This window comes from Pipra filicauda, unplaced genomic scaffold, assembly GCF_003945595.2.
Source record: "Pipra filicauda isolate LSUMZ 115617 unplaced genomic scaffold, ASM394559v2 scaffold355_size746361_pilon, whole genome shotgun sequence".
Lineage (NCBI taxonomy): Eukaryota > Metazoa > Chordata > Aves > Passeriformes > Pipridae > Pipra > Pipra filicauda.
Genome location: NW_024104482.1, coordinates 277,428 through 290,337, shown reverse-complemented (window position 1 = coordinate 290,337; position 12,910 = coordinate 277,428). Strand labels below are relative to the sequence as shown.

The following is a 12,910-nucleotide window of genomic DNA, read 5'->3' as shown; positions in this document are numbered from 1 at the left end:
AATGATAAGGCTGAAACCTTATACTGACCAACAGAAAGAAACATATTCAAAAAAGTACAGAAACAGGAATTTATTTTCCGGAACAAGAAGAAAAATGCTATCAGGATGAAAATATAAAAGAAAAGTGACCTAACCAATTGTAACCAAAGTAAAACTGATAGACTCTGTTCAGAGAGAGGACTTTTTCTGAAGTATTATATTAGTCAAAATAAAGTAGGCAATTTGAGAGAAGTCTGAATGAACAGAAAGCTGGAATTTTAACAAGAAAACTCACATGTTGACCAGATCTTATTCCTAGGGACTCTGAACCAAATGTAAATCTCAAAATTAATTTTTTTTTCCAAACGAGAATGGTTAATTGCATACTTAGGAATTAAAACAGCTGTGCTTCAAGAGAGAAGAACCACTAAGTAAAAATATAAGAGAGACAGGACCTCGAATGCAATTTCTTATCTAATATCACTGTTAAAAGAATAATATTGGATGCCTATATAAGACTAAAACCCACTGAAAAAAACTGTTCCTTTGTAGTAAGCACCTCATTCATCCTATGACTAATAATGCATATACTTTGCTTTCTATGAAAAAAAAAAACAACAAGCCAAAAACCAAAAAACAGCAGAGGAAAAGTTAATGCTATCTCTTTTTCTCCATACTTTTGTATGGAAAAAAAGAGGTACACATGATGTTATCTGTTTATTCATTCATCTTGCTTTACTTAGCTTTAAATGAGCATATTCTACAGGATTTAAGTAGCAGAAGCGTGGTGACCTATATGGGAGCAGGTCATGTACTGCCATGTGCCAGTCAAAATTGGCTCCAGCCTGTCCTAAACAAAAACAAAACAAAACAACAAAACAAACAAACAAACAAAAAACCCCCCAAAACCAAACTCCAAACAAACAAAAAAAAAAGGTGGAAAAAACTTCAGTCTACCGGGGAGCACATGGCATCCCTGCTCAGACATATTTAAGACTACAGCAGCAGGTGTGGGGAGCTGGAAACACGCTTGGTGGGGGTGAGACACACACCTCCCATTTCTGCCTTATCTCCAAAAGAAGATCCCTGCTCAGCCAAGCTGGCCTTCTGCCTTGTCTGCTTGACTTCTGACTTTTTAGAATTGCCTGTTCCTTTGCCCTTAGGAGGTGATGCTTAAAAAGTGACCAGCACTGATGGACCCCAGCACCTTCAAAAGCATTTTCCCACGGGGCCTGACTCACTAGTTTCCTGAGCAGCCTGAAGTCTGCTCTCCTCGTGTCTAGGGTTGAAGTTTTGCTGGCACATTTCCTCCAGTCAACAGAGATTTTAAACTTGACTCCTTTGTGGTCACTGTGGCCAAGATAGCCATCAATCTCCACTTCACTCACAAGACCATGTGTTAACAAGTAACAAATCAAGGAATACCTCCTTCCTATTCAGATCTCTTAGTACCTTTACCACATAGTTGTCATCCAGGTATTTTAGGAATTGTCTGCATCTGTTTGAACCAGGGCAGGAAGGGACCATTTGCTTATGAAAGTGTATGTCTTATTGGTTGTCATTTTCTTCTTGTCAATCAAAGGAGTAACCAGAGATTCATGTTTGATGAAAATAAATTTCCTCAAGTAAAATTCCCCAACTCTACATTGTCTCATCACTATATTACCTTAAATTTTAATACAGTGACTTAGTTCTACTCAATTTGAGAGCAACTGAGTTCACAAAGATATTACAGCTATTGTGGTACTCAGTAAATGGGGAGGACCAGGGGACAGAAAAGCAGGGATAATTTCTATTAATTCCCTCACTGATAGAAGAACAGGGAGACTTTAGATGTTATTCACTCTGACAATAGCCAGCAGGCCATTCAACACATGCATTCTTTGGAATAAGTCAGAGCATATGACGGCTTTTGCCCAGCCAACAGAAGCAAAAGTAAGCTAAGTGTATGTTTTCAAAAGGACATGAGAAAGATGTAAACAACCGCAGTAGGATTCAAAGTATATCAAGTGAATATATAAGGATATAAGGGGTACTGTTTTAGAAAGTCCTAGGGAGATCTAAGGGTATTACTAAAAGATGCCAAAGAAACAGAGAGGTTAGCAAAAAGCTGGATGTAGGGGAATATACAATACCCTCCCAATAAAAAACCAAGCAAAAATCAAGGAAAACATACTTCATTAATTTTCACTGAACAAAGTATTACACTATTCTAACGATAGAGAATTAACATGGAAAATGAGAGGTATGGGTTATCTTCTCAATGTGAAGATGGATGCTTTAATTTCATGGTGCTCTGGCCACCAAGGATGGGCAGAAAATGGGGCACCATTCACCATTCCTGCAGCTGCTGCCATAGGTAGCAGGAATGTAAGACACCTGGGACCGAGTATGACACCATGAGAAGTTTGTTTTCCTGTCCTTGTTCCCAAGAATATTTACTTAACTCCACAAAATCCACTCCTACAATCTCTCAGATTTCACTGTAAAATGACAGAAAGTTATTTTGATGACAATCATGGCAGCTTCCTTCATCACTCAATTGCTAATTATTTTTTCTAACAATTTTGATACTATTTCTCATTCGGTTTTTGCTATTGGCAAGATGCTCCTTGTAAGACTGTGCTACATTCTTAACTTTTACTGGGGGGAAAAAGAAGTATTTTACCAATAGAATATTTTAACAAACTAATTAGTATGAACTTGAAAGCTATTAACTTATTGAAAAAGCTATTAGCATATTTTCATTATGCTATCTTGCAAATTAAATATCTATGAGACTCCAGAATCAGGTCTTTATTCTGAGAGGAAATGTCTCTGCTAAGGAGATTAATTTTTTTTTAATTAAAAAAATAAGGTAACTTGACAAATGTGTATATGTTTCCCTCACACATATTTGTAAGTGGTGTTCATTGTACAGCAAATGTTTAAAGACATCTGACTTTGACACATTCTAAAACATAGTACTTCAGCTCCCCAAGTGACAGATCCTTGCTTTTTGGCTGGCATATTTCTATGCTCATCCCAGATTGCACTTCCCATTTTTGTTAAACCAGGGAGAGAATTACACATATGGACATCAAGAAAAATATTGCATTCACTCAAAAAATGAAGTACAAAGGAAATGCTTTATCCCTATTAAAAGTGAGGAAATGTTTTGCTTAAAACTGAAAGCTCATCACAATTTAACACAAAGGTTTAAGATAGTTCATCCCATATGCCCTATCTCAACACTGTGCTTTCATGAATCCTGCAGAAATTCTCCCACCTTTAGACAAGTTGTGAATCTCTGCAAATTATGTTTTGCATATATTCAGCAGGAAGTTCATTCCAAAAGCAAAAGTCTCTTCAAAAAAATATCCCTACTGAGTATTCTCCAAACTGGAGATGAAGGAGCTAACCCAGCCCTTTGTAGTTGCCTCTGTTCCAGTCTGTTACAATGCCAAAGACAAGAATAGACAGCAAGGGAACATTTCCTTCTGCGCCTTTTGTTCCTTCACTAATTGAGCACTGAGAGTTCACAGATGAGAGAAGCATAAAAGAGGCAAGAAAGACCAAAGACAATTACGTAGATTAGACAGACAACTGTTACTGGAACAATGACACAAAAGGTCAGAGGGAAAAAAAACAGCAGAAGGGGGAGAAACTAAGATGAGACAGTTTTAGACCTGTATTCACTCATGAAGGACAATAAGCAAAGTCAGGACACAAAGTAAGGTGAGGCTATGGATTAAGCAAAATGAGGAAAGATGTCAGAGAAAGAAAAACTGTGTTAAACAGATGATGTCAGCTGAGTGGGGGTAGAGCACAGTTCTGTACCAATATGACACATCCTGCTGAGAAACTGGAACTCAATCTGAGTTTGCAAACTAGAGTTTTCAGTGGTCGGTAAAGAATATGCTTTAACAGCCTCTAGAGTAGGCCCTTGTACAGATGATTATCGTTAGTGCTCTCTCAAATTAAGTACCAGATGTTTGTATTATCACAATGACCTATGTGAAGATCAATATAATTCCACATCATGGATTTTTTTTTAGTTGGCTTCACTTTAAAACTTAGCAGTTTATATTGATAAAACTACAATTTTTCTGAGTGATCGTTTTCTAACTGGATAATATTATTTCCCAAATTACTTTTATCCCTTCCTTCATATCATAAATCACTGCTAGAGAAGCAGTGGTATTCTATCTAAAACTGACATACAGTTGAGGTGGCACCACCAGTAACAGGGTAAATATTGTTTAAAGATCTTTTTAGTGCTTTGCAGAAAATATCACCATCACTGTCCCAAGCCAATAAATAATCCTGTTGTTGGATAAAACATATACTGAATTTGTCCTTTCTCAGACAAATAAAATCTTGCTGAACAAACGTAAGATACCAAGATCCCACTGATCATACATAATGAGGTGAAAAAACTAATCTATTAAATTCCCTTACCAAATACAAAGTCATTTAAGAAAAATATCCTTCACAGTAAGCCAATTTAAAAAAAAATCCATATTGTAAAAGCAATCTTTCTATTTATCATGTTTTCCTCATCTAGATAATCAGAAAGATAAGAGGAAGATGCGTTTTGATGAATGTGGCCCCATTTTTTTCTATTCAATTTTTTCTATATTTTTCATCGTTGGGAGGTTCATAAAATAGTATACCTTCTTCTTTAGTTGCATGTAACACTAAAATGAAGTTTACAGAAGAGTTTAGAATTTAATGTTGATCTTTTTATTATCATCAAATATTATGTAGTCACACTGTACTGTTCCTGCTCTTGTGAAAACCTACACAAAATGGGAGACACTTCCTACAGTGCTGTGAAGATCTAAAGGGACAAAGGATGCCGAGAATTTAAACTGGAAATTTTAAAATGATGAGAATACTTACCAAAGGATGGTCTCCCCAAAATGAATGAGAGACACAAATAAGAAAAACTGTGTAGCTTCCTTATCTTGACCTATTGTTCTGAAGAAGAATCCTAGGTCTCATTTCAGAAAAATGTTGACTGCAAAGCACAGAAAGCATATTTGTTGCATTAATAGGTGCCATTTTACACAGTTATTTTTCAGATTAAAACTGCATTTTACAGTGATGCAAAGAACTGCAAGGCTGAAAAGAGGGATTATAAAATAGAAAGGGTGCTCTTCAGTTTAAGAAATATTTCTATTGCTCTCCAGAGAGATTTATTTCATCCACCATATAGCATGTGTCAAGAGTTATGCTGATCTTTCACTGGGAGCTAAGTACCCCGATAGTTTTTACATTACCATGCACCACAATAGCAATCCTTGACATTGGTTATAAGTGTTAGATGGAGCCTTCATTAATTGTCATCATTAAGACATAAAAGAAACCTTCTCTTCTTGAATGTTATTACACAAGAAGTGTACATGTTATCTATATACAGCAAGTGCAAAAATGTTTTGTATTGTAATAATAATCATTTAGAATATATGGGATAGAAAGTGTACTATTGTTAAACTGTCAGTCAAAACCCTTGTTAGACAAGGATAGAACATCACATCCATCTATAACAGCCTTTTCTGTCAGTCAAATGTGTTGTTCTATACAAATCTAGCATCAATTTGATTTTTAAATTGGTAGAGGCTCTAAAACATTATTCTGATGTGATACCAATGTGATCTAAGTTGCTGTTGATATCGGAATACAACACAGGTTTCCTCTCAAATCTAGTTCTGCTTCTGCTTTTAGACATCTGCATAATGTAGATGATTTTGCATATATAAGTACATGAACAGTCAATTTAAATTTTTCTTTCATTATGTTCCAAAGAACATAATGTTTGTTGATCATCTCTAATTTGAAATAAAACATAATTTGCAAAGTCTGTATAAGGGTGATGAAATTATTATTAACATGGACCCCACAAAACCCAACAAATACTCCTGTTTATCAATCCCTTACCTTCATTCAGAATTAGATCAGTCCCTTTATCTCAGCTATGAGCAACTGCAGCTTATGAAAACTGAGTTAAAGAGCACTGAATTCCTCCAGCATTTGTCTGTGACATTAGCCATAGGATGATCTGAATGGGACACGCTATTCACTCATAAATCAATGCAGTTGAACTCTGTCTCTTGTCCCATTGAAAAACTGAACACAAATAAAAAGCACAGTTGAAATTTAAATTTTATTGTAAAAAAATACAAAATAGAAAAATAAGACAAGCTCTGGCTCTTCTTAACCTATTCCCATGCACACCCTGACACCTGCAATTTTTGTACTAACTTACTAATTTTTGTATCTGAGTTCAACACAAGCTTGAGAAAAATCAATCCCTCCATAGACTACTAATAAATTTAATCATCCCTTTTCTTCCATCTTTGAAGTGTGCAAGTAGGGGTAAAAAAAAGTACAGATTACCAAAAGCAGTGTTAGGTTTTTATCTCATATTTTTAATTTCTGGTTTTAATTTCATATAGGAATCATTAATCTAGAATGATTTGTTAGCATCCTTATAATTATTTGGGCATATGTAATGAACCAGACCTTTTCCATGGGCATAATCAGTGACTTTCAATATACTTGGCATACACAGCAACTTTATGGAATTTAGAACCTAACGACAAGGTTCTAAAATCCTAAAGAGCTCTGGGGGCATGTTCAAACAAATTGCTATTGAGATGATATCACCAATCTCTCTTCCACTTGTGACAGGTTCAAACAAATTTCTACTGAGATGGTATCAGAAATCTGTTTTCCACTTGCACTGTTTCAGTAACACCCACAATCAAAAATCAAGGGTGCCAATGCCTAAACCATCCCTGTTTTCAAAACACTAAAACTAACAACTGTTAGTGAAGGACTATGAAACGGAGAGGCTAAAACACAAGCTCAAGTTTTAGTTTACCAGCCCAGCTAACTTTCTATATTACCAAGGTAAAACAGCTGGCTACAGTAACTCTCGGTATATCAGACTTAGAACTAAATTCTCTACAGAACTACTCAACACTACTTTTCAAAATCAAACTCAAAAAAAAAATCCCAATACCTTACTTTTGTTCTTAGCTTCAACACCTTAACTTCCCAGTAAACCACCTAATATTTCCATGACTCATTTAAAATTTAACACAAAAAAATCTCTCATAAGGTATAGCTATTTCATTCATTTCAGAACTATGAATGATTAATACAAAAGCAATTGCTAAGGCAATCAAGTTTACACATAAAAATTAAAAATATTTATTAATGCAGTTAATATTTATTGCAGTATCTACTTACATACTATTTCAAGGGCGACTGAAAAAATAGATAGCTTCCATACTGGTGCTGTCTACTGTTCTTCCATTCTATAAAAACTGTCATTTACTCAGCATAGTGCCCTGTAGGTATCCAATTGTTTAGTCTTAAAACACTTCATGTGGTCAGTTATGTTATGCTGCTTCTGTTCATGTGCTTTTTAATTCAAGATATGGATAAAAACTGGTCAATCTCAATTACCATTTGAAACATCTGAACTGGCATTTGAAAGCTCTTCTACAATGAAAGAGTCTCAACAAGGTAACTACACAGTTTACAGAATCATGGAATGGTTGAGGTTGGAACAGAGCTTTGGAGGTTGTCTCGTCTGACCTCTCACCTAAAGTAGGTTGTTAAGAGCTGTGTCCAGTTGAGTTTTAATTATCTCCAGGGATGGAGACTCCATAACCCATCTGGGCAACTTGCTCCAGGATCAGATCACCCTTAAAATATGGGGAATAGAATTAATTACTCACACTCAATCAACCATTATACTGTCAAAAATAATATAAGCATAGTTATTCTGGAAAAAGAAGAAAAAAATCCAACTAAATCCTTTTGACAAATTTGCTTATTCTGCTTAGAAAATTGGTCTATAGATAATAGCAAAATATAGATTATTTTTTTCCCAGCAGAAGCTTCCTTCATGAGAGTGCAGATGCTTGACACTATGTAAAAAATACAGAGGACACAACTCCTGTCTCTGGGAGTTTAGAGTGTGCTATCAAAGCAAAATTTAGAGCAAAGAACCTCAAGTACATAGAAACACATTTAAAAATTTGGAAATATTTGGAGTTTGCCAGGGTTACAAAACAGAACTATTCCTTTCTTTTTATGGATAAGCATACATACAGAAACTGAAATGAGCTAAGGTTTGTTTTCATTTTTTAGCTTTTTTTAACAATATCCTATATAGCCTAAATATAACACTAATAAGATTAACTATTTATTTTTAAAAAAATACTGGAGAACTAATCACAAATTACTAAAAAACCCAAGGAAATTAATGTTTGAAATTTACATGAGAAAGAAAATTGATTAAACTATACAATATATTTTACACATTGGAGTCAAATGTAAGAAAGTATATTTACAAAACAGTTCACAAGATTTTTCCAGGTATTCTAAATTACAGAGCTAAAGACATTACCATCACAGTCTCAGTGGAATGAAGGGGAACATAGTTACCAAAGAGAAGGCTGAGTACTTAACATCTTGTTTGCCTCAGTTTTCAACAAGATAGGTCATCCTCAGGACAACTGGCCTCCTGAGCTGGTAGACAAGGATGGGGAGCCGAACAACCCCCCTGTAATCCAGGAGGAAGTTAGTGACCTGCTGAGCCACTTGGAACCAGATGGGATCCATTCCAGGGTGATGAGGGAGCTCATCAAGCTGCTCTCTGTCATTTATCAACAGTCCTGGATCACCAGTGAAAGTCCCACATGACTGGAAGTTGGCCAATGTGACAGCCATCCACAAGAAGGGCTGGAAGGAAGACCTGGGAAACTACAGGCTGGTCAGCCTGACCTCAGTGCCTGGCAAGGTTATGGAACAGATCATCTTCAGTTCGATCACACGGCACCTATAGGACAGACAGGGGATCAGAGCCAGCCAGTATGGATTTAAGAGGGGCAGGTCCTGTCTGACCAACCTGATCTCCTTTTATGACCAGATGACCCGTCTGATGGAAGGCTGTGGATGTAGTTTACCTGGACTTCAGCAAAGCCTTTGATACCATCTCCCATGCCATACTTCTGGAAAAGCTGGAAGCCCACAGCTTGGACAAGGGCACTCTCTGCTGGCTCAGAACTGGCTGAAGGGCCAGGTCCAGAGTGGTGGTGAACGGGGCTGCATCCAGTTGGTGGCCAGTGACTAGTGGTATCCCCCAGGGATCAGTGTTGGGCCCAGTCCTGTTTAATATCTTCAATGATGATTTGGATGAGGGGATTGAGTCCACCATTAGCAAATTTGCAGATGAAACCAAGTGTGTGGGGAGTGTCAATCTGCTGGAGGGTAGGAGGGCTCTGCAGAGGGACCTAGGCAAGATGGATAGATGGGCTCAATCCAATGGTACGATGTTTAACAAGACCAAGTGCCACTTTGGCCACAAAAACCCCCTGCAGCGCTACAGGTTGGGGACAGAATGTCTGGAGAGCAACCAGGCAGAAAGGGACCTGGGGGTTCTGATTGACATGAAGCTGAACAGGAGCCAGCAGAGTGCCGAGGTGCACTCTGAAGAAGGCCAATGGTACCCTGGCCTGGATCAGGAACAGTGTGGCCAGCAGGACCAGGGAAGTGATTCTGCCCCTGTACTTGGCACTAATTAGGCTGCACCTTGAGTACTGTGTTCAGTTCTGGGCCCCTCAGTTTAGGAAGGATATTGAGGTGTTGGAGCAGGTTCAAAGGGCAATGAGGCTGGTGAAGGGACTGGAGCACAAGCCCTATGAGGAGCTGAGGATGTTTAGCCTGGAGAAGAGGAGGCTCAAGGGAGACCTTATCACTCTCTACAACTACCTGAAAGGAAGCTGTAGCCAGGTGTGGGCTGGTATCTTCTCCCAGGCAACTATCATTAGGACAAGAGGGCAGTTTTAAGATGTGCCAGGGGAGGTTTAGGATAGACATTATGAAGAAATTCTTTATGGAGAGAGTGATCCGACATTGGACTGGGCTGTGGAGGGAGGTGGTGGATTCACTGTCCCTGGAGGTATTTAAGAAGAGATTGGATGTGGCACACAGAGCCATGGTCTAGTTGACAAGGTGGTGTTGGGTCATAGGTTGGACTCGATGACCTCAGAGGTCTTTTCCAACCTAGCTGATTTTGTGATTCTGTGTGATGCTATGAAATTTGCTACTTTCTACTAGAAAGTAAGAATCACATAAGGGCAAAAATAAAATAATTATATTAACAAAAAAAACCCCACCCAAAAATATGCCACAAGATCTGTTACTTCAAAAATAATAAAACTAAATTGTGAAATTGGATTTATGTAATATCCTTATCTGATAAAAGAAAAAAAGAAAATTATCAACTTTAAATGTGAAGGTTATCACATAAACCCTTCTTTTCCTCTAGAATGTAAATATTAAGATTCATTCTTTCCTCAAATCTATATTTTCAAAGAAGACTACATCATGGTTGATTTTCAAATGCACGGAGACAGGGAATAAGACACACAAATTTTCACAGTGACTATCTGATTCTAATTATTATTTTGATCTATGAAAATGTCAAATGCCTATACAATGTCAATTTGCCTACTGTACAATCTTTTCCACCAAAAAACGTACCAAATTTTTTTCATTACCAATGCACCGTCTTACACATCATAAACTATGGAACAGAATCAGTTCTCTTGACAGATCTACATCATCACTAGGACTTCTGCTCGGTTGTACCAGGTAGATACTATGATTTTTTCTCCTCCTGTGCTGTCATGATTATGCCAACAGAATACAGTTGGATGCACCAATCTTAAAATTCCAAAGTATAGAACAGATATTAATTTATGTCTGCAACACTAAGAAGCAAGTAGATATTTTACATATCTGGAAATCAAAGAAAGGTGAAGTGCTTTGTCTAAAGGCACTTGGAAGAAACGAGTAACAAAGCCATAATTAAAATTCAACATCAAGCTTCAGGTTAATCCTTGAGACTTAACTGCCTTTTTTCAAAGTGCATGATTTGCAACATCAAAATAAGAATCAATTCAGTCTTTTCTCACTACATCCTTTAATGATAAAATAAAACATCACATTCAGCTTCTTCCCCTGTACTCACACGAACAATCATCTTTCTTAGGAATCAAACTCATGAAATCATTTTGAATTACAAAGAACAATTACAAAGGAAGTCAAGTCACACAAAAAAATTGAATTCCACATTTGATTTGGCCGGTACCTCTGTGTACTGAGAGACTCAGGAAAACACACATACGTGCTGGGTATGCTAGTACACCAACTTATACTAGACCAATTTAATTAGTTTGCTTTCAATGCAAAGGTGCAGCACCTCAGCAATTATGAGATCGTTAATACAACAGAGCATAACAGCACCTTTAGAGATCTTGTCTAACCTCTAGGCACACATATAACTCCCATTAAGACTAATGGGAGTCACATGTGTGTATCCAAGAGAAAAGAGACCCATTAAAACTGATACAACATATCCATTAATCTTCAGGTCACTCTTAAGGTCAAACATTATAAAAATGTTTATGAACAGTACTTACTAGGTATTCACAGTGGCTACTTTGGTTTTGGTACAGACCTGTGAGCAGTTAAGGCCACGGAAAATGTCTGCATTAAAAGCATCACCGTGTTTCAAGTAGTGGCACAGAAATTTGAGAGTGCTTTTCTGTAGTCAAAGAGGACATTTTTCTATCATATCCTGAAAGAATTAGAAGGATAGAAATGACAGAGAAGGTTAGACACAAATGAAAACCTTGGACAAAGGTATGCTGCAGCTTTTCATTTTTCTTCCATCCCCCACTCTTTCTTCATATTTCAGTCCCTTAGTTGTGGTTTTCCGCTTCAGGAAGAATATTAATAGCAGTGACTAAATTCCTAATCTGTGCAGCCTGCTACAAAGACACTACAAATAACATTTTGATTATTGAATCACCAGCAAAGCACAACAATTCAAGTACTGCTTGCAGGGTGTAAAGGGTGTTTAAAGTTTGCCAAAGAGAAAGGTAACTTCAGTTTACTCTCCATTTCATTCAGCATATCTGAAAATTCCCTTTTTAATCACTGGAGGAGTTTAAGCAAGCATGCTCTTTTCCAGTTTAGAAAAAGATAAGTCTGTGAAACCGATCTGTTTGGCAATGAATTTGCAGTCTTTGTCCACACTGAATCCTGGAGGACAGTTCTCACCAGCATGAGGGCCAGATGATCTCCATATGAACAGAGCAGAAGGAACAGCTTGAGGAAATGTGTCAGATGAGTACAGAAATGAAAAAATGAGGACAAAATTCAGATATGAAATACTCCTATTTGTTTGCTGTTTCTTTCAGGGACTGGAATAAATGAGGAAAAATGGCTTCATCAAGACTTACTCGTGAATTATTCTGAAAGTCATCTTCCAGAACTCATGTCAAAACTCTTATTCTGCATGTGAGACTTGTTCAGCACTGCCCTATTACACTTCCTGTTACAGGGTCTGCAAGTATTCCAAACAGACAACTTAGCATTGCAACTTTTGTTCAGAGACCTCATGAGACACAGATAGTCAGCTGCACCTGCAGTGTCAAAACAGAGGCAAGCTTCCACCTAGAAATCACAGCTCCCAGAGACAGTCACAATATCAGCCCACCAAGAAACAGCACATTGCTTCACTCTTGAGCTTCTCTATTGCCTTTCTCTGCTATGCCCACATAACATAGGGTCTCACTTCAGAAGATTTTAGATGCTGATAAGCTCTCCAGTGTCCTGCACAAGGAGTGTTTTTGTTGCTAATTCAAATATACAACGATAAATAAATGATAATAAATTAATATCATGGTTCAATTAATTACTCCTCTGCAGAAATAAATCATTACATGGTTTTGTTTTAAAAACAAAGCAAAAATTACCCCAAATACCTTGGTGTATATAGTAGACTACCTAAATATTTGAGGGTGATTGTTTTTCCTTTATTAGTGGTCATAAGCTTTCCACTGCAACATCTTTTTGTAAA

The 12,910-nt window shown here is 37.2% G+C and overlaps 1 long non-coding RNA gene across 1 annotated transcript in view; it reads right to left on the bottom strand.

Annotated features, from left to right (window-relative positions):
• LOC113994041 overlaps positions 1-12,748 on the bottom strand; it is a 113,277-nt gene extending 100,529 nt beyond the window's left edge. Inside the window, exons 1-3 of the long non-coding RNA XR_005564725.1 lie at positions 12,291-12,748; positions 11,504-11,623; positions 4,864-4,981 (exon numbers count right to left, since the gene is read on the bottom strand). This is a non-coding gene — a long non-coding RNA (uncharacterized LOC113994041). The remainder of the gene's footprint in view (positions 1-4,863; positions 4,982-11,503; positions 11,624-12,290) is intronic.
• Positions 12,749-12,910: the final 162 nt, after the last annotated feature.